This window comes from Chiroxiphia lanceolata, chromosome Z (genome assembly GCF_009829145.1).
Source record: "Chiroxiphia lanceolata isolate bChiLan1 chromosome Z, bChiLan1.pri, whole genome shotgun sequence".
NCBI classification, from domain to species: Eukaryota; Metazoa; Chordata; class Aves; order Passeriformes; family Pipridae; genus Chiroxiphia; species Chiroxiphia lanceolata.
The window spans coordinates 27,118,356-27,146,064 of NC_045671.1; the positions used below are offsets into that span (position 1 = coordinate 27,118,356).

A 27,709-nucleotide genomic window follows, 5' to 3' on the forward strand; every position below is an offset into this window, starting at 1 on the left:
TTTGCATATCTGTGAGAAGGGTTTGTCTCCATCTTCTCTAAATCCTTTCATTAGGTAGGTAGACAACTATTGAGTCTTGCCAGACTTATCTTTCTTTTCTTAAAGCGGAACAAACCCAAGAGGACTTGTTCCATGATGCTCCTGTGGATTGAGGTGACGTTGACTTACAGTTCCCTACATCTTCCATCTAGTGTTTTTTGAAGATGTACATTTTTCTGTTCCGAATTTCAAGGCACAGCATTACTCAAGGACATCATTACCAATGGAAATTGAAGACACAGACTTTTAGATTCTGCAGAAACTGTAACTTCTTTGCAAACTCCCCTCCCAGTTTAGACTTTTTGTCCTCTTTAAAGGTGTAGTGAAAATGATTAAAGCCATCCTCTCTTCCCACCAACTATGAATGCCACAAAACTGAATCAGATCTTGAAATATTCTTTGCTCATTATAAATAATTGTCAAAAGAAATTCTTGTAGTTTCTACAAACTCTCTCGTTTTCCAAATAATCTTTTACGTTTTGTACTATAAGAGAATTCTGTAAAATCTTTGCTGTATTTTGGAAGTAAAATGATTTATGCAAGTTTTTTATTTTTTTTCTTTGTGGAGGAAAGTTAATTAGTAGGTACAACATGAGAAGGAAACCATTCAGGTTCTATCTTTTCTAAGGAAACTATTTACAGAATCACAGAATCACAGAATATGCTGAGTTGGAAGGGACCTACAAAAGACCATTCCCAAGAATCCCACCATGTGCCTGACAGCATCGTCCAAATGCTTCTTGAACTCAGATAGGGTTGGTGATATGACCACTTTCCTGGAGAGCCTGTTCTGGTATCCAACCACCTTCTGGGTAAAGAACCTTTTTCTAATATCTAAACTAAACCTCCCCTACACAAGTTTAGGCCATTCCCTCAGGTTCTGTCACTGGTGTGCAACACTGAGGTAGTTTAGGCCTTGAACATTGTTAAAATCACTGAAGGACTTTTACCTGCCCCTCCCCAAATGTGCCTACTAATTTGGACTGTGATGGGAGCCTGAGATAAGCCAATTATCCCAGGAGCAGACAATCAAGGTGAAAGTTTACAATGTGCAAAGTAACCACCCAAGTGCTGAGGGTGACGCTTGGTACAAGCTTGGTGTTGAACAAGATAAGGAGAGAGGCAAATCCTGTGAAACAGGACAGTGTTTCTTTGTCCTTACACAAATGACTGAGCTGTGATAACTCCCCTCAGGGGGAGGACTGGGACTATTCACACATTACCTGAATACATTAATTTCTGACATCAAATGGGCCAGCAATGGACTCAAGTGTGCTGACATAACAGGCGGTTGTAACATCTTAAAAGGTTTCAAAGACTGCTAACATGTCCTGGAATCCAGTATTATATCATCCAGTGTACAGCTCTCCACCCCAGGGGAGGCACAAGGGGCATTACCACCTGACCTAAGCCCAATAAAAGACCACATGGAGGAGTTCAGTCAACACTTGGCTTTCTTCCCTCACCACACAGGGCTTACCTTACTGCCCCAGGATTCACAGACTTCTTCCTTCACCACACAGGACTTCCTACAGCACCATGGGCTTTTTCCCTCACTACCCTAAGCTTCCCTCAACAGATCCAGACTTCAACTATCATTTTGAAAATACTGGGGCTCTCATCGCACAGAAGGCCACAAGCAGAGGATCAGTGAGACGCCATTGAAATCCACGAAGTGGTGATATATACTTTATTTAATCTGTCCCTCTGTCACTCTTTCTCTCACCCTTCCTCTCTTTTCTCTATTTCTTTCCATTTCTCTCTACCTCACATTCACTGCTAAATAAAAATCCGCACTATTGACTTCTGCTTATGGTCTCGTTTGCACCTTAATTTGGTCAGAGACATCTCTCTAATAATTTTAAAGAACTTGATCATAACAACTGGTCACCACAGAGAAGAGATCAATGCCTGACCCTTCTCTTCCCTTAAGAGTTCCCTACCCAGTTGTAGATTGCTGTAACACTCCAACCCCAGAGCTGCCTATATACATATAGGGTTCTTTAACACTTCGAGATAGTGTTAAGAGAATAAGCTACGGACTTGTTCCCAAGAGGTACTTTTACTAGGTGGGAAAATAAGGAAACTTGGCAAATGTTCCAAAGGGCACCACACAAGCTAGATAAAAATGTAAAAATACTGACCCAGCATATACTATTTCACAACACTTAGGTCAGAATCCAGTTCCTCCACGACACTTAAATCAAAATCCAATCCCTCCAGCTTCAAGCCACCCAAAGCATCAAGAAATGAGCAAAGAAAGAGGAGCAGAGGGAGCAAGAAGAGGAAAGGAGAAAGAGGGAGAGACAGATCATATAGCTACCTCTGGAACCCTGTGGAAGACCAAATCTTATGTGTCCAGGTGGCAGGGCCGCAACACAAGGCAAACATGCCTATGATTTTATCTGCTCTAGTCTCTATGGCCAACCCCCCAGGCAGGGCCTCTGACCCACCAGCCACTCTGGGGTTCCAGGCCAGGGTGAAGGGCAGTGTTTTCACTGTCCCTGCCAATCTGAGGCTGGGTGAGGAGCTCCAGGATGTGTGGTGTGTTATAGTTTTCCTGGGCTGTTTGTGACTGACAACTACTCTCAGCCTTGTCCATGTGGGTTCCAGGGACCTGCCACCTCACCTCTGTGAGGTTTGACCTATCCGTTCCTCCTCCACACCTCCCTCCTTCCTCCTCCCAAGGGTGGTTCTAACCCAATAATAATTGATCTGGTGCCTAACATCTGCAGTGAGGTCTTCTCTTAGTCTTCTCTTCTTTTGGCTGAACAGACCATATGACCTCAGCCACTGCTCATACAGCTTCTCCTCAAGACCATTTACCATCTTCATTACCCTTCTTTGGACACTCTCCAAAAGCTTAACACCTTTTTTTATACTGTGGTGCCCCAAACTGCACACAATATTTAAGCTGAGGCCACCCCAGTGCAGAGCAGAGCAGGACAATCCCCTCCATTGACCAGCTGATGATGCTTTCCCTGATGCCCCCCAGGACATGGTTGGCCCTCCTGGCTGCCAGGTCACTGCTGACTCAGATTCAACTTGCCGTTGACCAAGACCACGAGGTCTCTTTCCGTGGCACTGCTTTCCAGAATCTCATTCCCTATCCAGGGTTGCCCCATCCCAGGTGCAGAATTTGGCACTTCCCCTTGTTGGACTTCATATCGTTGGTGATTGCCCAGTCTTCTAATTTGTCGAGGTCTCTCTGCAGGGTCTCCCTGTCTTTGAGAGAGTCAACAGCTCCTCTGAGTTTTGTGTCATCTGCAAATTTGCTTAGTATCCCTTCCAGTCCTGTGTGCAAGTAATTTACGAAGATGTTGTAGAGCACAAGGCCTAAGATGGAACCCCACTGGTGACAGGTCACCAGTCTGATGTTACTCCATTCATTATTACCCTCTGTGCTCGACCTGTGAGCCAATTGTTTATCCAGCTGTGTGCTGGATATTTTGTCCAGAAGGATCCTCTGAGAGACAGTATCAAAATATTCTCTCCCCTTTCCCTCAGTAAAGCTGTGTCAACATCTGAAGACCATGCAATGATTTGGTCTGTTTATAAACTGATATACAAAGACAGTTATTTCAACTCTTTTGCTGAAAACTTGAGTAGATAACACAGTGGTATCAGTATTGCTAAATAGAAAGCAAAGTAACTTTTCCATAACACACATATTTCACATGGACCTTCTGGTAATACTCAGCACTTTTTAGGTTTTTGCTATAATCAGAATGCTTCTTACTGGTGACATTTATATACATCTACTCTCTATTTCCTTAGCATTCCATGTAAACGTCACATTAAATATTCATGGAATACACAATTTGAGGCTCTGCTGCCAAAGGCAAGTAGATAAGAGACCAAAACTCCTAATTTCTAACAGAAACCGTGCTGAATTGCTAAAGTTGAAAGAAAGAAAGAAAGAGAGAGATAGAGATAGAAAGAAAGAAAGAAGGAAAGAAAAAGAGAAAGAAAGAGAAAGAAAGAAAAAGAAAGAAAGAAAAAGAAAGAAAGAAAAAGAAAGGAAGGAGAAGAAAAATGCCATGTTCTCAAAGTATACAAATTGAATAAGCAGGTAGATACTTTTCCACCTACACAACTAGAAACATTTGTAGGATTTTATTTTAAGCCTGCTTACACAATTTATTTCACAGAGCAATATTCAAATTTATGTCTATATCCTTCATGGATAATTTAGTAGTAAAACTATGCAGATGAATAGTATTTTGGCCAAGTATGGCCATAGTCAGTGTACAGAAAATGGTATCAGATTGTAGAGATCATGACATAAACAGGCTATTCACTGTTCAGACCGCATTTAGACATGTGCAAGTGCTCTGCAACTTGTAAACCTGGAGTTTCACGGATTGCTAACCCATGAAACAAAGCATCTCTGCAAAAGCACACTTGATATTACAGGGTAGCTGCAGTCAGGGCACAGGACCAGAATAAAGGTGCTTTTTTATATCAGAAGCATTCAGCTAAGGAATAAGTCACTCGAGCCTGCTGGATCATTTGGGACATGACAGATCAGATCTGCTCTGTGCTGGGCCACAGGACTGGCTGAGCACTATGAGCAACTCAATGAGGCTGTCTAGTCCTCAGAGCTCTGGACTATCAGGACAACGTCTGGGTTTATTCTCTCATGTGAGGCATAGATTTCTCTGTAAAAGTTCTGATAACCACGACTCATTTTCTCTACCTGTGCTGAATTCTGTCTACTCATCTGGTGATCTACCTGCCTGCCTTAATATGTATGGTGGGCCATCTGTCTGATTTTTTGCATATACCAACAGAAGATGTGAACCAGAATAAAGGTCATGAAGATTATGAAGTTTAATTAATGCATTGCTTATCTGTCCTTAGACAAATGTATAGACAGAATGTCTCAAGTAATAATTCAGCTATACAGTTGAATGGAAGATATTGGATATTGCCATACACTCATATCCTTAGTTAGATGTGTAATACATGACAAAATGTCTATTTCAAAATGCAAACAGTTCATGATAAACATTCTCCACAGAGATGCCTTATTGCTATTGCAAAGAGTCTTTATTATAGGAAGTTCTTTTGTACAAGGAGAAGATGAATTTGGTACTTTCGGATGTTAAACAGCAGTTTCATCAGAGCTCTGTGGTCCACAAAAGATTAATCTATCCCCTTGGAATATTCATGAATCAATAAGAATGTTCCCTGAGTCCAAGCACTATTACTACTGTCGACTAAACAAGACGCTCTACATTCTGATGAACCAGAACCTACTCCCCAGAAATTACGTGGGTTTGTAGGTGTTTATTTTTTTTTAAAGGACAGGAGGAATGGAGTCTCTGTTTTTCATTCATCCTATGCTGTACAGATACTCTCTCTTGTGTTGCTATTCAAAGGATGTGCCTCTACTGAAACAAAGTCAGGTAAAATATTTGCTTCTACCAAGAAGGAGACCAGAATAAAAACTAGGTGCCAGCTTCCAGAGGAGATCACTGCTAATGCCAGTCATATGCACATTGTTAATTATAGTGGCATACTAAAAAAAAAGGGGGATTATAAACTCTGTCTCTCTGGCATAGAGTTAGGTTAAGTAGTTTTGTAAATTACTTATTCATTGATTCCATACTTTTGTTCTCTAGAAGTCCAGTTTTCTAAAAATTGGCTTTGTGCCTGCATGACTGAAAGTAATGTATCATATTAACATTAGCATGTTAATAAAATGAAAACTAATTAGAAATACAGCAAATACAGACTAATCCAGGTAGAAGTATCTCATTAACAGGACAAGATACTTCTGTTGTTTGCTGTCTTGCATTCATTTCAGTTAACAATTTTAAGAAGTATTCTTCACTCAGCTTTCCCTTCAGAAATTTATTCTAGTCTGGGTGGAAGCACTGTGATTTATTCCACCTCTCCCTGATCAGATGAGGAATGAAAACAGGAGCAATGCATCAAAGGGTCTCCTCTTCTCATTCTCAGGGTAAATCATGATTGCTTCAAAAAGTGATGAAAATTTCCACTGAACTTTATTGTTACCACATCATTTCTCTAGTTACACTGCAGTGTTCTTGGTTTGTAAAATGAAAGATGTGCAAGGTCAGAAAAGTTCATTACATTAAGGAAAAAAGTTCTTGATTATAGAGCTGCTTATTGTAGAGCATCTGCTGGGGGCTCTATTATTCCTTTTGCATTGGTACTGCATGAAGAAACACAAAGGGTCAAAGCTATGCTAAAGTGTTCCAGCAATGTGATCATACCAGATGTACTGTACTAGAAGTTTTATTTGTCAAGGACCAAGGCAACTCAATCACATGAACTACTGAGAACCATAGGAAGAGGCAGGATGCAGTCAAGGGAAGACGTTTGCCTTCATTGCTACACCTCTAGCATCTGTAGAACGACACAGAATATGTGAGAGAAGAGCTAGCAGATGATGGTAGGTGAATTTTCTGGTTAGTCATTTAGTTCCCATCTGAATTTCAAAATGCATTGAAACAGCAACGAAAAGTTCCGGGGAAGGGATTCCAGAAAAATGAGTGCTAATTGGAGTGGCCTTCTAGTAGATATTCTACATAGTTAACCATGGGATTGCTGAGGGACAATGTGAAAGGCAGCTGTTGTCTGATACCATCTGCAAAAATACCCATCCTACCCATTCCATGTGCTGCTATTACAGAAGAGTTACAGATTTACAGAGAATAAAACTGTGAAAAATACTGACATGGAAGTCTCTCCTTTCTGAATCCTGCCTGAATTGGTTACCCCCTGCTCATGTAAGTGGAGGGGACAATCTGGGTATGAGTGTCTTGATTTGCTATTACTGAACTGCTAAAAGGCAAAGGCAAGCTGAGCAGGAGGTGGAGCTGTTTTGAAGGTTTTAATCTGGTTTCCAGGGAAACCTATTTTTCAGTTATTTGCACGTTCAGCACATCTGGTTCATTTGGACTCTGGTTTTTTGAAAGTGATGAATGTGTCATGGGAAAAATGAATGGAAAAATAATTTAGGGAATTAATGGGATGGAAGGAACATAGAATTATTTAAAAAATGCAGCTATGTTTTCCCTCTCGTCTTTCTCCCCCCCCCCCCCCCCCCCCCTCGGCCCTGCTTTTCAAATATAAACTTTTGGATAATATTTTTTCTGTATTTTGCAAAGGCCTCAGGACAGTCAAGGTTGTCCAGACTCTTAATTGAAATAATAGATTTAAAGAGCACGTGTATCTGTATATTAGTATTACTAACACCAACAACGATTGTTGACCCAAATATCTACTAGAAGAGGAATTACAGACTGAAGAGAAATGGAAATTAGAACAATATAAGAATATACTTATGTATATTGTTGACAGAAAACATCTGATTCTTCTAGAAATAGAAACTATTTTATTTTCAGGAAAACAGCTACACTAAAAGATTGCTGGTAATCCAGATGTAAACATCTCAGAAATACAAGAAAATTATCTGGTCAAATGGTCTTATATAAGGAGTTTGTGATCCTGCGGGAAGCCTGCACTGAAATAGGTTTTCGTGGTGGATTTCCCATGGGGGATTCAGGCTGAAGCAGTTTGTTCCTGAAGGACTGCACCCAGTCTGAGAGACCCATGCAGGAGCAGTTCGTGGACTGTTGCAGCCTGTGGGAAGGACTCACACTGGAGAAGTTCACAGAGAACTGCTTCCCTGTGGGAGAGACCCCACACTGGAGCAGGGAAAGAGTGTAACAAGGAAGAACAGAGACAATGTGTGATGAACTTAATGCACTCCAATTCCCAATCCCTCTGTTCCACACAGGGGGAGAAGATAGAGAATTTGGGAGTAAAGTTAAGCACAGGAAGAAGGAAGGGGTGGTGGAGGCTGAGGGGGTAAGGTAACAGCAAAATATTAAACAAAAACCAGAAGGTGGGCCTGTAGGGAATCAGTACCACTACTTGATAAAGCCTGTGTAAAAGGGGCACTGCAATAGACAGAAATCTATTGCACTGACAACAGAAAAGAAGCTCAGAGTATTCTTTCTACCAATCTCCACTTGGAGAATGGTAGAGAAAACTTTGGAAAGATTTCTCTATTTGCCTTTGTGAGGAAAATTCTAGATGGATTAGACCAAATAGAGGAATTAGATAGTGGGATAGGATAGCATTCACTTTAAAAATTAGAAGGAACTCAAACATGAAATTGTCAAGTTACTCTCTAAGGTGTGCAAACCACTTGTGGTAAAAGCCACATTGTCAGAGGATTCTATATGCAAGTTGAAGTCACTTGCATCTGTCAGAAGGACTCTAGAGAGCACTTGAGAACTAGAGACAAAAAACTCTGACTTCTGCTCATAAAAGGTTCTTCAGTAAAGAAAAAGGTCACTGATTTAATGGGTGAATACAGACCACTGATTAAGAGTCAGTTCATTTTCTATAAAGGGAATCGCTGCTGCAATGGCTTGATTGAGTGTTGAGATATTGTTAACTGACATGTGGATGAAGGAAATCTGGTGATCATAACACACTTGGATTTTTAAAACCTTGATTTTTGTTACCAGTTGAATATTTTTAGAGACAAATATTTTGTCTCCCTTTTATACATTGAAAGCAGTTAAGAGATAAATCATAAAGTGAAAGATTTAGTGGTCACTGCTCAGAATGTAGAAAAATACCATGTGGTATTCTGGAGAATGTCAGTGGTTTTGTAGTGGGAATAGTTTTTGCTCAATGTCTTTCAGTGACCTGTAAGGTTTTTGAAGTCAGTAGAACTGAGCTGTCTTGGGTAGCCAAATGCCTTATTGCTGGTGAATGCGTTATTGCTGGTGCTCAAGGACCTCATGACACTGAGTGAGAAAGCAAAAAAAAGTGACAGATCTCAGTGTCCAGTAACAGACTTTTTTTGTAGTTTAGTCGACAAATCACATCATAATGAAGGGGGAAAAAATGTGGAGGATTGGAATAAAAAACAGAGAAGAAATCAGATCTGTTTCTAACATAAACCTTCACTCTTTGCTCTTTTTGGCAGATAAGAAAAAAATTAAGAAAACCTGAAATATTTCAGCATATAATATAAGTTATCAAATTTTCTATAGGCATCATTGAAATATTTTCTAAGGTTTTATTTTCTCAATTTACATCAACTACAAAACAAAAATAAATTACATTTTGACCACTGTTAATTTCCTAATTTCTTTTGACCAAAGGTAAGCTTAATATAAAAGCCCTGTTAAATTCATAATATTTTAATCATTTGCCATGGGAACCTTATGGATACTTTTGATATTAAGAACAACCAGGTGTTTTGGGATGTAGTAACAAGACTAGAAATTTTTCTGACTGCTTTAGCATACTTTCCCAAAAATTATCTAGAAGTAAAAGTTGTCTTAAAAAATAGAAATCAAACTGGTCAGAGCAAAAATAGAATTCATCTACCAATTTGTATTATGAAAGCTATTGAATAAAGATAAAATAACATCCATAGTAAATTTTCAAAAATGCTTTAGCTCTGCTCATCTTTCAGAATCATTACTTTTATATAGTGCTATACATGTGATATTGAATAAAACATTAGGCTCAAATGAGACACTGACAGCATGCAATGTGATACTGAAATAGCCTAAAAAATGTGCTAAAATTCCCGAATTTTCAATAAAATGAGATAAATTAGCAATGCAAATGCAAAACATAGGGCTTGTGATTGGCTTAAGCCTGCAAAGGTTGGGGTTTTTAAAAATCCTTTTATAAAGAAGTTACTTAGAATTTCATTTTCCAAATAATAACAAATTTTATATATTCCTCCAGCTAGGAAAAGTATCACGAATGTGAAAGGAGCCATTTAAAGATTAAAAAACTAAAGATTAATTTCCTAGTTCCATATATATGTATGTGTATATGTGTGTATGTGTATGTGTGTATCTCTATATGGTATCTAAATATAACCTTGTTGAAAGTAAAAAAAAAAACACAGCATTTCTGCATGTGCCACTTAAATATGGAACTGTGAACGAAACAACTCATTTAATCCATAGTGGTTTCTTGCTACCCTCTACTATATAATTATATTTTAGATGTCAAGATTTAAATATATTTCAGTAGGCTGGAATGTAATACTACAGAATCAGGTTACAATTGGAGATCTTGACTCTAGCGAAAAACAATGGAAAATCAGACAAAATCCATTGATTCAGCTTTGAGATGGGGAATAATGTTGGGCTAAATATCATTCAAATTTTTGTGGATTTTGCATATCAACTATGCAACTCAGAGAAACATAAACTAGAAGGGTTTGGAATTTAGACATAGTCCACATGATTCTCATTTCAGAGCAGAAAGTTGCAGCACATGGGTGTGGGTTGCTGGTTTATGCTCACGGTTGCTCACTTTTTATTTCTTTAAAATTTGTATTCTGAGATCAGATTTCAGAAGACAAGATATAGATGAATATTGAGAAAAGTACCATACAATTTTCAGTGAAGTGGAAAAAAATATATGCTCACCAGGTAATTACATTTCCTGTAAATTTATTTTTAAGAGAGAAAGCACTAACTGCACGTGAGCATTTCACAGTAACTGGTATGTCTTTCAAAGAACTTCTTAAGTTCCAATATTTTCTTTGTTATATAAAGCAGACACATCAGAGACTCAAATATTTTTTTAATCAGGAATTAAACAAAATATTACCCCCACTGTACCTAATTTTTCTTTAAAAGGCCTAATTTAGTAAATGTTTAAAGAAAAAAAACAGGAAAAAAAGGACAAGAGCTGATTTCCTGACACTATCCTGACACATCCTTGCTTTGCACTGCCATTTTATTTTTAGAATACCTTACTCACTGAGCATGAAACACTAAGTAATCACATCTCCTGCAATTCTGATAAACAGAATATCAGACACCTTATTTAGATTAAAAGAAGCCCCAACCACATCTATACAAATTGCAATAAAAGAGAGGAAAATGGACTACTTCCATGACTACATTACATTTCTTTACTATATAATTTGCAAGTTTTTTTCTTTCAAATGAAAGATCCAGAGAGCCTGGGAGAACAGGCAGATTTTGAAGTGATATTTACCATCCATTTGCAGTGTAGAACAATTTTCACAATCTTTTGTGTTTCAGGGACTGGTACTGTTCTCTCTTAATTTCAGCCATAGCACTCTAAAGCAAACTGTAGTCTCTTGATGTTACTCCAATAAAGCAGTTAAATGCATTATAAGAGATGTAGATAATAATTTGCCACATAGATATTAATTTCCACCTTTCCCCTCCCTCATCAGGACAGGAGCAGAGAAGCTGTACTTATGATGCTCTGAATCCTGAATATGATGTCTCCACCTGCCCTGGTGAAGATCACTATTATGGTGCTGAGGAAGGTGTCTTTCATAGAGAATCTTACAGATAAAATAATTTCTTAACCCTTGTTGCTTTCTTTATTAGTGACTGTGTATGTACATTACATGTAATTTAAAAGTGGCTTGTAACTTCTCTGCAGAAAATTGCAAAAAACTTCCATAATAGTTTCCCCACAACTTTTCTGTACCTTGAGCAGGCTACTACAGAAGGAAGAGAAGGAATTGAAACCTAGAGTAGGATGGCATTTTGGATATTTTTGTCTGCAGGCTCATTAAAACTCACAAATGACGGAAGTGAAGGTGAGAGGAAAGTATTCCTAAGGGTTGGCTACAGTTTTGTCAGAGAAGCCTCAGTTAAGATCACTAAACTGTTATTTTTTTATACTACTTAAAGCAGCTTTTAACAGTAAATAGCCTAAAAAAAACATCCCCTAACACTAGTCCCAAACCACAATACCAATATTTTTGTTCAACTGTGGGACAAAAACCCAGATGAATTATTCCATGACATGATTTCATGCTCCTGTATAGACAATTTTAAAGACAAATTACAACAATATCAAAAAGATCTTAAGGTTGGTTTTAGAATATTTTTCTGATATGAGGCATTTTAATTTCTGCTTTAAGATGACCATTAATCACAGAAATGTTACAGAACATGTTTTCTTTCAGAGCGACTGAATGATTGTTCTGCCACAGCTGTGATACAAAGATGGGAAGTTGTGTCAGTAGATCACAACAATTACAATAAGCAAACAAATACAGCTAGAATCGAAATCTGGGCAATGGCTTTGCTACATGAACAAAACCAACTAACAGGCAGCAAATTTTAACACATTTCTGTAAATGTGAGCCGTGGAACATTCATATTTACTTTTAAGTTTTCAAAGCAAATATTAGATTATTTTTAAATATGTGAGGCTTATAACTGAAACCAGCTTCTGTTGGTTTATTATATGTCTTCTCAGGTATACCTCTGTTGTGAATCATCCCTTTATTAACAATACTTGCTTCTGAAAGCTAATCTAAAGTTTCCACGAATTTCCCATATATGCATAAGCCTACCTAGAATCAATTGTGTTGTCAGATGCACAGAATTGGCAAACATCATAGATAGGTAAATTATCCACCCACAGGCAAGTGCAGAGAGACACATATACAGATGTGCAAGAGTAAAAATTTTTTGGCTAACCGACATTTGAAAGGACAAAAAATAAGCTTCCCATAGTGTTTTCATTACCATATATCACAGTACTTGTAATAAATTGTCAATAAATCATTATTATTAAAGCTTATGTTTAGATACTAACAGTCAATTACTGCATTCCTTTTTAATGGTAGAAAAAAAATGTTGTACTACTTTAAAGATATATCTATTATGTTTTATGGATGGTCATCTAGGCTATTTTCCTATGTGGTTCAGCTACAAATTTCAGATTATAACAGAAGTTTTGATCTACATATTTGGAGCAAATTTTATCTATTTTTTTTCTGGTAAAAATCATGTGGTAATGCTGAATGTCTCCTTGAATTTCATTCTGGCAGTTACCATAAAAGATGGAATATAAGTACACAAGTTGTCTATTTTCTGTAAGTCTATTTTCTTTTGTCTTGAAGACTCACTAAAATCAAATGTGATAACAGGCAAGAGGTCACTCTCAAGTCATATTGCTTTTCTCTTCTTCAAGGACTGAATATTTATTGATAAAATTCAAAGAGTCAGCTTATAATTCTGTTAATATTTCTAGAAAAGAGATGAGTGCAGAGATGCAATGGAGCAATAGCAAATAAGGGAGGGTAAAATAATTGCTTTAAAAAAATCTATAACAGCTGTAGACTAAGCTAAGAAAAATCCCCATAAATATTAGAATTCCTCACGGCTGCAAGAAAAAGAATCTAAAATGGCAGTAGCCAGTACCATACCACAGTGAACCATGTAATTTACATCTTAGTGAAATTAAACATAGTATAATGGCTTAGCTTCCAGGCAACAATACTATTAAATTTGGTATAGCAGATTATGACATCATCTGAAACCCCAGGATACACTTTCAAGCCAACTATTATGCTTGTAATATGTACTGCTTTTCTGGTTAGTTTTTCATTTAATTCATTGCAAGGATTATATTTTTCAATCACTGCACATGTCATCCAGCAGAATGGCTCTAGAATATCTGTGAGCCGAACTAATGTCACTTAGGAGACAGAAGTGATATTATTGTAAGGGGAAAGAGTACAAAGGTCAGTAAATGACTTGATAGCAAACAGTACTTGTTATACTGGTAATAAGCCTTCTCTTAACTTTTCTTAGCCAATATATCTTCTGTTTTGACAATAAACACTTCTGAAGTTTCTATGCTTTTAAATTCCTACTGTTATAAAATTGCATATTGGTTCCTACTGGAATTACTAGGAAGAAGCAAAGAGATTAAGATGCAAGATAAAAAAGTGGTTATTGAGAGTCTGGTGAGGTCTCAAGATGGATGTGAAATCGGGATTTTCCTTCTTGACCACAGCACCACAGTCTCCACTAGGAAGCTTTTCTGTGGTCAGGTATACACCAGTGAATGCATCAGCTGTCCATTGGTCTGGGCTCTGCTTCTCTGATGAGCTGCCCAAACTAGTACCACAACTTGAATAATATTAAGATGGGTGGGACAAACTACTGTAAACTATATAGTTTTACAGTGATGAGAATAATGATTAATATTACATCCCTGTAAATGTTTATATACATGCTTAACTGTACGCATGCAAGGAGTCAGTGAACCTAACTCAGGCAGTAATATTGAGTAGGTACATAAAAATTTGAGACAGATTCTCTCCTAAGGGCAGTATTCAAGTGTCTAAAATCATCAGTGTCCAACTCACTGAATTTGGCAGCCCAATCTCCTTTTTTTTGCCATAAAATTCAAGAATTACATACCAAAGATAATGTATATGAAGTACTACAAGGTTTAAAAGTTATATAACACTCTTGCTGTAAAAACAACTGTATGCATGTCATATGTTTATGCGTATGGCTTAAAGACAGACTACCACCTTTCCATATAATTTCTGAATGGCTGAGCTGTTCCTTAGTAGCAGAATAATATTGATTTCAGTGCCAGGAGTCTTACAGACCTGGTCTTTATTGCCACTGAACAGGTTTAGCAACAGCTACATCATTGTCCTTCCATGTCCTTGGTCAATGCCAGTGCCTCAATTGGTTAATTAGTTAGCTAAATGTGGATGTATATTCCCTCTTCATTGTTCACCTGCCAGAAAATTATTTCATTGAAATGTGCCCTCTTTTGTCACTGAATCAAAAATATCAGTCACACTGTCAGTAGTTTGCCTTTTGTGCACATAGTTTTGTTAAAATAAAGAAACATTCAAATGCAGCTATAGATTGATTGCAATTTGTAATCAAACTCACTAATGTGCCTGTGTGCTTTTTTCAAAGTTTCATGTAGCATAAACAAAGTATTTTTCTAAGTAGTTGTAGAAATTGAGATGTAAACTGATGTTTTCACAGCCTTGCATGCCTGCAATTATGTATTATTCCATTGGCTTCTAAGTAAAAGTAATGAGTAGAAGTAAATTCTTAACTATGGTTATCTTTGTTTGAAATTTCATAGTGATGCTTTTGCATGTCAAACTCATTGGTTGGTGGAACTGTAGACCTTTCACTAGAAATAATCGGAAGATGTGGTCTAAGAATGCAACTAACACAAGAACAGACTAGGAGTGGTCCAAAGACAGCCCCCCTTCAGTGCCGACAGAGCCTTCAGTATCAGCTGTTTCTCTTGGCCAAAACAATCCTACTGACTTACACCAATGGCTGAAAAGATGTAAGCTAAACTGGTTTACTATAGTCAGAAAGGTAATTTCGTCACTCCACTGAGCTGCCTGTTGCAAACTGCTCTTAGTGGTTCAAGCAATGTAAAAAGACTGTATGTGTGTGTAGTCTCCGACCAAAGGCCAATGCAGTCCTACAACTTGTAGAGTAGTGAAACATCTTACAGCTTGTCTTGCTGCCACCATTATCTAAGTAACTGCACTGATGAATCCACTCTTGTTCCATGACTTCTTTCACCAGCTAAGTACAGTTTCTGCAAAGACAGAAATGGCTGTAGATAAAAACAGTATATGACTCAGAAGAGATGAGTGTCGCAATCACAACATGAAAGCTTCCCATGAGATTTTATCTCTCTTCTGACTGGAAACCAAAGTTAAACAGAAGTAACACAGATAAATTCAGGGATGAATCTGAAATTCATCACTCTTTCATCCTTGTCATTGCCTCTTCCATGTTCCTGTGATGTCTCCAAAGTCCTCTCCACATTAAAAAAAAAAAATCTGAATCTACCCAGGAAGAAAAGATATTTACATTAGCTCAGTTCACTGCATGACAGGTAAGGCCTTTGAAGCCCATTGTGTAAACACGGAACTAGTCCTTGAAAATTGTATTTAGCAGAAGAGAAACAAACATCTATGAGAGACTGATGGGCAGCTGTTTCTTTCTGCTATTGTTCACTAAGTTGGTTTTAAGCAGGCTTATAAGAGTTACAGAGACTCAAAATCTGATAGGTATAAACAGCAAAATCAATGTCTGTAAGCAAAGCCCAAAAGATACAATCTTTTTGACCTAGACTACTTCCTCTTCTGCCTCTTTCACTGCAAGCAATACAACACATTGCTGAGTCATTTAGCTAATTCTCTGATATTTTTCCTCTTATTCCATTTATTCTTTGATAGCTGTTGGCATTAAAACCGACGTTTGCAAAACTGAGTTGATTAATAGGTGTTTTATACATCTGGTATTTCCTCATAAAAGACTGGTAAACTTATTTCAATTATCATACCACCAACAAGGATGCAATCTGTTCACAATGGCTGTTTACGAGTGGCTGCTTTGGCTAATGGCTGTTTTCTTAGCATGGGAAATGAAATATAATATTATTAAACCGAGATATGCCGAATGGTGTGTCAACTTATCCATCTTCATGATGTTTATAGGCCTAATTTTTTATAATGTTTATTTTATTTTATGGGACCAAACATTAAAGTATCACTTATTTGAAAGGATCTAATTTCTTTTATTTTTGTTTTAATGTCCTTGGATATTAACATCCACAAATTCATGTGCAATCAATGCAGAAAACCTGTGGTAGGTACTCTATTAATTCTATTTAGACAAACATGCTGTAATGAGAGAGATAATGAATGAATGAGTTTCATTTTTTTAGGTTTTACCCACAAGGCTAATGATGTCTTGTCTGGTGGTTTTGTTTTAACAAATCACCTGTAAAATGTCTTAAAATGATACACGATGATCTAAAAATTGCTATGAAAATACAGTGTAGGTGGGAAAGCAGGAAGTGCATGTAATGTTTGATGATGAAGCAGGAGACATGAATATTGTAAAGATTTTAAACATAAAAATAATTAAAATTATGTTAGCCTCTCAGAAATTATTAAAGTGAAACTATTTATTTTTGGAAATGGAAAGAGGGTTTTTGGGTACACAAACCTACCCATCACACAATATCTTAATTTCAGTACATAATATTTGAGATACTAAATATATCAGAACACTTTCATAAACCACTTATACTGGTAACAGAAACAGTATTTGTTTCAGATATTCAGATATTGAAGTCTATTACATACACACTTGAGTTGCTATTCAAGCTTAATTTAGGGGAATAAGACAGAAAAGCATACTTCTTCAAAATATAAATGGAAATGAAAATATAAACTCTTACAAAATTTTTAAGAGCTTTAAAAATTAAAGTCTTCAGCAGATGATATCTCAGAAGGTAGGCAGACATGGGGGCATAGACAACAGATTATATTACATAGATGCTCCTGCTGAGTGAAAATTTCTTGCTGTCTACCAATACAGGTGTCAGTAGTGCTAAGAAAACTATTTAAAAGAGAATGTTTCCTTTATCTTCTTCACTTATATCCAGTAGACTTAGGTTGACTGTTTTAGTCCACTAAAATGGCAAGAAAACATGGCAACAGACACTAAAACATTAATAATTTATATTTTTATAGTAAATGTGGATGCTGTTTGTAGCTGCTTAGATACTATCTCCTTCCCCCTCACATAATCAACTGGAACAAAACCCTCACCAACGAGAATGATAAAGAAATGCAGAATGCCTAATGCAGAAACAAGGAGGTGTGTGAAACTTCCATGTGAAAAAACACCAAATGTGCTTCTATGCCAGGTAGATGGTTTCTAAACCAGAGGAACATTTTCTTGTTCTCACAATAGTTTATTCTTGTAGGCTTGAGCTTCTCAGCAGCATCACTATCTCTAAAAGCAGACCACTCTAAACATGCCACATCACACTGAATTTTGCCTCTGAAAACCTTAGTTTCAGTTCCAGTCCTGCAAAAGACTCCTTGTGGTTGTACCGTAACAATTTTATGAAGCCAATGACTTCACCAATGCTTACTCCAACAACTTCAGCTACAAAGAGTGATATCTCTTTGCTTATTGGAAAAGGCTGAGTTATTTTTGTGGGTTTTGATATGAAATTAATGAGATTTTTATTCCCTACTGCTTAGCCAAAGATGCTGAAAGGGCAAGGAAGGGAAGTTAAAAGGACCATTTAAAAACAAGGAATGAATTGAATGCATTAAATTTATTGGGTGAAACAATTTAATGAAGAAAAATACTAATTAAATTATTAAAATCTATGTTGCAAGTAGTAATTAAAAGGTCGTTGCTATGCAACCAAAAGGATCTTTGTGATGGAGTGAAGAAATATATTTGTTAAGTATGCTTTGACTTTTTTTTGACCTTTTCAGTCACACACCTGCCCAAACTGTCTGTAAATGTATTTTTGAGAATAACATTAAAGATTCCTGCAGGATGAAGAAACAAAAAAACAATTTGAATCACTTAATGGCTTTTATTATGCTTAAAAGGTTAAGGGTAAGGAATTCATGAGATAAAAGTAAATACATGTACATAACTATGTATAGAATTTTTATGCTGAACTTTCATCATTGCTAAAGAATTAATTCCTATCCCAAATACAGGTCCTGATTCTATAAGTCATGAGAACATTAATTTTCATTATGCAAGGTAGGACCTAAACCTGCCCTCTCCTGAAGTTTTTAAATAACAGTTAAATCTATTACTTGTATCAGAAACCTGAGCAGTTGTTGATAATAACTAAGGGCAACTTTTGTTTTTCCTGGAATACTGAGTCTAAGAGGCACCCTGGTTTCTGCTAGAATTTCCATTGTTACGTGCTGAGGTTTCTGTTGTGGTCATGTCATGCTGATATATAGGAAAGAGAACACCAATATATAAAGAGTGACATACAAAGAATGTTGTTAGGGTACACACATATTTCTATGAAGAGTCATAAATTGTGTCCAGCATATGCATATAGTGCTTCCCCATATTCCCCATAGTCAGGCAAACTCTACCTTGGACTGTACTGTGCAATTGGGAGGGAGATCTGGTTTGCTGGACCTGAAGGTCTCTACTCAGTGGTAAAATAATTTATTTCTTGAGGTTGATTACTGGCCGTATGACCAATCTGAACTCCATTTTCTTTACTTCCCATTAGTCCCACATTTAAATCACAAGATATTAAAGACTCTACTTTGTTGGTGTAGTTTTCTTTCCACTGATACCACAATCAGAAAATCAGAGGGAACCTGAATTGTGTCTAACCAATTGGCCTCTGAGCAATGTTGGATCACCACCAGTGTTTACATCTAAAATGAAGTTTTTGCCAGTATACACAAATCTATCCAAATATTTGTCATATTACAGAACGTAATATAGACTGTATTTTTTTAACAAAGACGTAGACACATCTTGAAGACTTCAAATGTCATAACTAAAGTTAGATACTATGAATATTCTTTAGTTTTTCATTATGTGAGTTATTGATGAAGCAAGATTTGTGTAACCGAAGAACTGTAAATTATTGCCAAAATACTAAAGGTAGAGTATCACAGAATCACAGAATATGCTGAATTGGAAGGGACCTACAAGGATAATTGAGTCCAACCCTTAGCCCCGCACAGGACCTTCCCCAAGAGTATTGTCCAAACATTTCTTGAACTCTGTCAGACTTGGTGCTCCCTGGGGAGCCTGTTTCTGTACACAACCACCCTCTGGGTGAAGAACCTTTTTCTAATGTCCAGTGTAAATCCCCCCTGACACAACTTCAGCCTATTCCCTTGGGTCCTGTCACCACAGAGTAGAGATCAATGCCTGCCCATCTTCTTCCCCTCACAAGGAACTGCAATGAGGTCTCCCCTCAGTCTCTTCCAGGTTGAGCACACCGAGTGATCTCAGCCACTTCTCACATGGCTTCCCCTCAAGGCCCTTCACCATCTTTGTTGCCCTCCTTTGGACACTCTCTATGAGTTTAATAACTTGTTTGTATTGTTGTGCCCCAAACTGTACACAATATTCAAGGTGAGGCCGCCCCAGTGCAGAGCAGAGCAGGACAATCTCCTCCCTCGACCGGCTAGTGATGCTTTGCCTGATGCCCCCCAGGACACGGTTGGCCCTCCGGGCTACCAGGACACTGCTGACTCAGATTCAACTTGCCATTGACCAGGAACCCCAGGTCTCTTTCCATGGCACTGCTTTCCAGCATCTCATTCCCCAGTCTGTACAAACATCCAAGGTTTACTCATAATAGATGCAGAATCCAGCACTTCCTGTTGTACTTCCTGTGGTTGGTGATTGCCCAGTCCTCTAATTTGTCGAGGTGTCTCTGCAGGACCTCTCTTGTCTTTGAGAGAGTCAACAGCTCCTCTGAGTTGTATCATCTGCAAACTTGCTTGGTATCCCTTCCAGCCCTTTGTCCAAGTCATTTATGAAGATGTTGAAGAGCACCGGGCCCAAGATGGAGCCCTATGGAATCCCGCTAGTGACAGGTCACCAGTCTGATGTTACTCTCTTCACTATTACCTTCTGTGCTCGACCCGTGAGCCAATCGCTCACCCACCACAGGATGTGTTTGTCCAGCCGTGTGCTGGATATTTTGTCCAGAAGGATCCTGTGAGAGACACTATAGAAAACTTTACTGAAATCCAAAAAGATTGCGTCAGCTGGCTTCCTTTGATCAGATAGGTGCATTACCTTGTCATAAAAGGAAATCAAGTTTGATAAGCAGGCCTTTCCCCTCATGGAGTTGTGCTGGCTGTGACCAATGACCGCATTGGCTTTCAGGTGTTTTTCAATACTTCCCAGAATAATCTTCTCCATAACTTTACTGGGCACTGACTGAGATTACCAGGACTGTAGTTTCCAGGGTCCTCCTTCTTGCCCTTCTTGAAGACCTGGACAATGTTTGCCAGCTTCTTGTCAGCTGAGACCTCTCTAGATTCCCAAGACCCCTCAAAAATCGAGAGAGATTTTACGATAACACTAGCCAGCCCTTTGAGGATTTTCGAATGAATCCCATGAGGCCCCATAGATTTGTAGGGATCCAGTTGGAGTAGCAAATCCTGTACTGTTCCGGAGTTGACTGGGAGTTGGTCATTCTTGCAGTCATGGTCCTCCAGCTCAGGGCACTGAGACCCCCTTGGTCCATCATCCATGTTGAAGACAGAGGCAAAGAAAGGGTAAAATACCTCTGTCTTGTCTCTGTCCCTGTTTGTGAGGTGACCATCCTCATCCTGTAACGGTCGATGATATTTCTATACTGCCTATTGCCATTAATATATTTGAAAAAACTTCTTTTATTGTCCCCCACATTTCTGACCAGTTTCAACTCTGGTTGAGCTTTGGCCGCATGAATTTCTCCCTACAGTGGCAAGCAGCATCTCTGAATTCTTCCCATGTCAATTGACCTTCCTTCCACTGGGCATACACCTTCCTCTTTTGCCTTATTTCCAGAAGAAGATTCCTGTTCAGCCAAGCTGGCCTTCTGCCTCACCTGTTTGACTTCCGACATTTTGGAATTGTCTTCTCCTGTGTCCTTAGGAGGTAATGTTTAGAAAACAACCCACACTGATGGACTCCAGAACCTTCAAAAACATTTTCCATGGTGACCTTACTTACTAATTTCCTGACCAGCCTACAGTCTGCTCTCCTCATGTCCAGAGTTGAGGTTTTGCTGGCACTTTTTCTCCTGTCAACAGAGATTTTAAACTCGATCACCTTGTGGTCACTGTGGCCAAGATGGATGCCAATCTCCATTTTGCTCACAAGATCCACCCCGTTGACAAACAGATCAAGGAGGGCATCTTTGCATATCGACTCTCTTAGGGCCTATTCCATAAAGCTGTCACTCGGGCATTTTAGATATCTTCTGGCCTGGGTTGTACCAACTGTGTGATGTTCCAATTTAATTTCTGGTAAGTTGAAGTCCCCCATAAGGACAAGTGCAGTTGACTTGGAAGTGTCCATTAGTTCCTCAAAGAATAAGTTGTTGGTATCATTGTCCTGGCTGGGAGGTCAAGTGCCATTGCCACCTGTGAGCTCCATACATTCTAACTCTTCTATTACACACAGTGCCCTAACCCTCAACCTCTTCTGCCCTGCCTATCCCTCCTAAAGAGCTTGTAATCCATCCAACAGGACTACCCAACTCCAGAGACAGGTCTCATCCCACCAGGTTTCACTTATCCCAAATCTCTGGGAATGGACCAAACCTTGGAGCTCCTCTTTTTTGTTTCTCATGCTATCTGCATTGGAGTAGAAACATTTCAGGTGTGGTATATTGTAGCCAACAATTCGACAAGCAAAGTGAGGAATCCCATTTGTGCTCATTTCTTCAAATTTTGGCACACCAATCCATGGCTCATCACTGGTGAGCCTGGTTTTGTTCCCTTCCCCCTTCCAGGTTAGTTTCAAGCTCTGTCAATGAGCCCTGCTAGCTCCTGCACTAGAACTCTTTTTCCCCTCTGAGATAGGTGAATCCTATCAGGTGCCAGTAAACCAGACGTTGAGTAGATCATCGTATGGTCAAGAAACCCAAATTTTTTCGGTTACACCAACCTGAGCCACTACCTGACCAGATGGATCTGCCTATTCCAAACAATATTATTTCTTGTTAGCAGAAGGACAGAGGAAATCACTACTTGTGCTCCCTCTACCAACCGTCTCAGGGCCCTGAAGTCTCTGATTGCTCTCAGACTTGCCTTTGTTATTTTGTCACTGCCAGTTTGAACAATCAATAGTGGATGGTAATCAGAGGGCCTCACTAGACTGAAGAGTTTTCCAGTAATGTCCCTTACCCAAGGCCCTGAGAACAGACTTCCCTGTCATTTGGGTCTGGTCTGCATATGAGGGCCTCTGCTCCCCTTAGAAGGGAGTCTCCTATTACAACTGCCCTTCTTTTCCTCTTGACACCCTCTTGGTGCAAGTTAGTTAAAAATTTTCTTATGAAAAGATATATTTTTTTCCCCTCTAATTTCACTGCAACAACTGAACTCCTTGACACTAAAATATATCAGTTAGTGGGTGTTTCCAATTCTGTAAATGAGACATGAATACAAAAAACATGTTGGTTTCCATATGTGTCTCCTGATAAACTCAGCTTTATCATAAATCTATGTAGATAATATAACTATCTTTAGTCAGATGCACCATCTTCCCTCTCTTCTGGTTTAAAGAAAATTTTGGAATTTTGGAAAGAAAAAAGAGTGTGTTTCACTGCCCAGTGAAGATACAAGTCCCTAAATCTTTCTGTTTTAATGGGGACCAGTTCAGAATCAAACGTAAATTATAGGAAAACTTCAGCATTAATGGAAAGATAGGACTTGGAATATGGCATTATACTTCAAAACTATTTATAAGCTCAGAAAAATAGTTGATTATTTTACATGAACATCTTATCCAACATGCCACTGGCAAGACAAATCTATAGTAGTTCTCTGTATTGTAGAAAAGATATTTTGTGCTGACTGCAAACCTTGACTGTAAACTACCATAGTGAATAACTGCTAGACACAAATCACAAGAATAATATCATAAAGCTTTAATATCATCGGCTTTGAGTAAATTAGTTAAATTACCAGTAATATAATGAGTTTCCTACCTCAACTTTGTGAATTTCAACTCCTGTTAGAAAAGAAACAAAGAAAAGGATTTTCAGAGAAAGGCACAGGGAGAAAGGCATTTGACATTACTTAGCAAATATTTCATAGAAAACAAGTTCACAAGTTTTTATAAATAAAATTAAATATTTGTTTTTGTATGTAATCTCCATCTGTAAGCAGATTTCGCAATTTGTTAAAGCATTTGTGAATGACACTTCACTACATATAGTATTATCATAGGAGGAAATGACAGCTAGGAGAATCTGTGATCCAGTTTACAGATGACCAAAAAATACATGAAAATTGAAGTTCAAACATAATTCTAAAAGTTCACATGCCTTAAATCTTATCCCTGTCTTGTGAACAACTAAACAGTAAAACAAATCAACTTTTTTTTTTTTCAGTCAATGTGTGGTTTTCTAAGTTTCCTTCACCGTCTTTTTATCAGTCATCCTCATCTCCAGTTCTGAGTTGTTATGAGACCTGGCATTATTTTGTACCTTATTGTAGTGGTTACAGTGACAGTACATTAGACACTTTCTCAGCACTGTCACAGGTCTGAAAAATTAGGGAGTAAAGGTGAGGAAAGAGAAATTCTAAAAGATATTTTTTAATAAAATATACCAGAAGTTAAATTTATTTAAACAAACCACAAACAATTCCAAGAGATTTACAAAGGGATTTAAATTTTTTTAGCCCTTGTAAATTTCCTAAGTTATGTAGCATAAAAGCCACAAGCTTTTTCCATAAGAAATTTATTCCCTTATCTTTAGCTACTTCTTTGGAGAGGAAGGAGAAAAACTTGTAATACTTGTGCAAGTTCTGGACAGAACAAAAGAAGGGTATGGAAGGTAGGACTTAAACTCTTCTCCCATTTTGATGGTCTTAGACACTAACAATACCAATACCAGTACCCATATAAACTTATATATCTAAAACCTTCTAAATTAGTTTATGCACCAAACTATGTTCTTCTGGGAATTTTAGGAGGGATTTAAAGTATAAAGAAAAATGAATTACCAAACAGATGGCTATAGCTGTTAGTAAATGGTCAGATAAAATCTTTACAGAAGAGAAAATAATTTTATTTTCTTCAAGAAAGTGTACTGCAAAACCAGCCTCTGTAAGGTTTAAACTTCTGCAGAAAGAAACTTCATATTTACTTTTAAATAAAGCAGATGAAGATTGTCTTCTTTCCTATCAATACCTCCACAGGACATAATAAAAGAAGTAAATAACTCTTCCTTTGTATCCTCTCTCTTACTCAATGTAGGTGCAATAATATCAGAAAAATTCTCCAAACATTAAGGAAAGGAACAAGTTTGTGTAATTAGAATTTCATATTTTTGATGGACCTGAATGAATCTTGTAAACTCTTTGAAATTTAATCCTACCACTTTTATTCAAACTGTTGCTTAGACTCAATTCCATGTTTCCCCCCTAATAATAGCTCTCTGGAGCATTGTACTGAGATTTTAGGAATTTTATTCATTTTCTTTACTTCTCTAGAAATACATCTCACAGCTTGAAAAAGATTCCTCTCTCATGAGCCTAAGAAGGTAGGGTTGATATTTCAATAGCAGGGCAAATAAGTGATACAAGACTGAAGACTTTACTAATTCTGGAATAAATTTCTTTGTGGTGTTTCTCCAATTCTCTTTCAAAACCTAATTACAGCCTTTATATTTTTTTTTTCTTGTTATGACTGTTAAGATATTTTTTTGGTGCTTTGGACTTAGAATTTATCAGTTTATGTCATCTCTGTATGCATAGCCAGTGGTATCAGTATGGAAAATTAATTTGATAAAGCATAGCAGTCACATTGGGCTGAATATCATTTGGTGAAGTGTCTGGATCATAATATGACAATTACAAAAAATTTAGGAGAAATTACCATCAAAAGAGGAAAGAAATCAGTTTGTTCAATAGTGTCATGTGTTTGATCCCTGGGTAGAAGAACGACAAGGTTCCAAAAACATCACTGATAAGGGGGAAAAACCTAAAAGACCCCTCAACTGAAGTCAATAATACAACCCTTGGACCTGCTCTTGTGAGCCCCTCTCTGGAGTAAGGTGTCCAGGTCTAGGACCCTCAACACAAGAAAGATGTTGACCTGTTGGAACAAGCCCGGAGGAGAGACACTATGAACACAGAGCTGAAGCACCTCTTCTGTGAAGACAGGCTGAGAGAGCTGGGACTGTCCAGCATGGAGGAGACCTTAGAGTGGCCTTCTAGTACCTAAAGGGAGCCTAAAAGAAGTCTGAAGAGGTACTTTTCATGACAACAAGTAATGATAGAACAAGGGAGAATGGCCTCTAGCTGAGGGAGGGTAGGTTTAGATTAGATACCAGGAAGAAATTCTTTACTGTGAGGTTGGTGAGGCACTGGAACAGGTTGCCCAGAGAAGTTTTGGACTCTCTGTTCTTGGAGGCGTTCAAGGCCAGGCTGGATGGGGCTCTGAGCAACCTGGTCTAGTGGAAGTTGTCCCTGCCCATGGAAGTGAGTTTGGAATGAGATGATCTTTAAGGTCCCTTCCTGCAAAACCTTTTCAGGATAATGAAGTTGTCGGTGGAAAGCTCTTGGCAGTGACACTTCACAGATGTCATACTAGACATTACTAAGGCAGGACCTTTATCTGTGTATCATTATACAGAAAGAATTACAGTCACTGAAATATCAAGTAAAGAGCCAAGTGCCACATTTTAAAGTTTCTCCTGTTATATAGAAATATTGAGCTACCATAAGGGCATTTCTTCTCAACAAGTCAGTGGGTTTCCTCCATCCTTTGTCTCTACAGCATATATTTTTCTTGACGTAGTTGATGCAGACCTGGCCTTACTCCTTTTTTTCTTTGTGTAGAACTGTACTTCATGCTTATTCTGATCAGTCAGAAAACCAGAGACAGAAAACACGGAAGTAAGGCTTAATTTCAAGTGAATACTTGTTTCTTTTAATTTTTCTTACACATAGTGGCTATCTTTTCTCCAATATTTTGCCATTTTAGCTATTCACAAAACTTTTGCTATGGATCATTAAGTTAACGAAATAACTTCAGAAGAAAATGTGTCTTTCCAAGCCTTTCTAGGCACACTTTTGATACTGCACTTACTCTTTCATTGGAATATTGACTATCAGAGCTTCATTGCCTATGAGATTGGATTAAGATTCTGGAAATGATTTTTTTTAAAAGATTGAAATTATATGGGGCTTTAAGTTTTCTAGATAATGAGGTCTAGGATGATCCCATCTTGCATACTGCCTGCCTTCAGTTCAGTACTTGGATCACAAAACTGGCAATCTACTCTGGTTAATGGAGTTTGGAATTATGAAACAATGTAAATCCTGTGATTAACTAAGGAGCTATAAAAACCTTTGTGCTACTGGTTCTGCACTATCATCTTGTGCTCATATTTGACTCCAGGTCTATAGTGTCAGTTTGTTTTCTTGACATCATAGTATATATGTTCTTGTGACCCTAACTATCACAATTCCAGTGAAAGTTCAATGAGTGGATGTCTTTAGCTATATTCATTTTACACAACAAGTAAACTCAGTTGGGGAATTACTCCATCATTATCCTTCTTCATATAATGATGGTTAGATTCTACATATAATTGCAGTTACCTTTAGTTCTAATTTCTTTTCAACTAATTCCCATCTATAACTCTTTGGTTCCTAAATATATTTAAATTTACTGTCTTTTCCATATTTATTCAGAAATACCTTTCAGTGAGTTTAGGATAGATTGGATTGCAGGTTTTATATATTAATCTGATACAAATTTAACAAGACAATTTTGTATTACCCAACTCATCACCTCCATCCGTGGAGACGAGTTAACATGATAATGTAATACAGTGAATGTTAATCAAGTTTTATATTCTGTTGTTTTGTGGTTTTTTTCCCAGATGGGAGTTGAACACAAGACATGGAATAGATTGGGAGATTTTAGAATATAGTGCTGGAAAAATGTTACATGCTCTATGTTGCATGTTTTTTGTTACATGCTTTTGGTTGGTCTTTCCTCCAGTGGGCCCTTTCAAAAAATAAACTACAACAGATATTCAATTAATGTTATTAATTAGTACTTCTGTTAGTATGCCAATGGAACTGTGTTACTTCATTCAAGTGTAGATAGTCACATAATATATTATTCAGCCTATCACTTATAAATCTAATATTCTCTACAGGAAACCATATCCTTGGTTACTTTACCTTACCAGTTGCCTTGTTCGGCCTTACTGACTTCATGGGAACAGCAAGGATATTTTCTGAATTTGGGTGGCTGTTCATTGCATCAAAGACAACAATAATATTTCTTGTTATTAGGGATAGTGAAGA

General features: G+C 37.7%; 1 protein-coding gene across 42 annotated transcripts in view; it reads right to left on the minus strand.

Moving 5' to 3' along the window:
- PTPRD (protein tyrosine phosphatase receptor type D) overlaps nt 1–27,709 on the minus strand; it is a 1,166,099-nt gene that overhangs the window by 538,109 nt on the left and 600,281 nt on the right. For all 42 annotated transcript variants that reach the window (XM_032676409.1, XM_032676411.1, XM_032676410.1 and 39 more), the window contains one exon: nt 23,368–23,390. The gene's annotated coding sequence lies outside the window, so the exon portion shown is untranslated. The remainder of the gene's footprint in view (nt 1–23,367; nt 23,391–27,709) is intronic.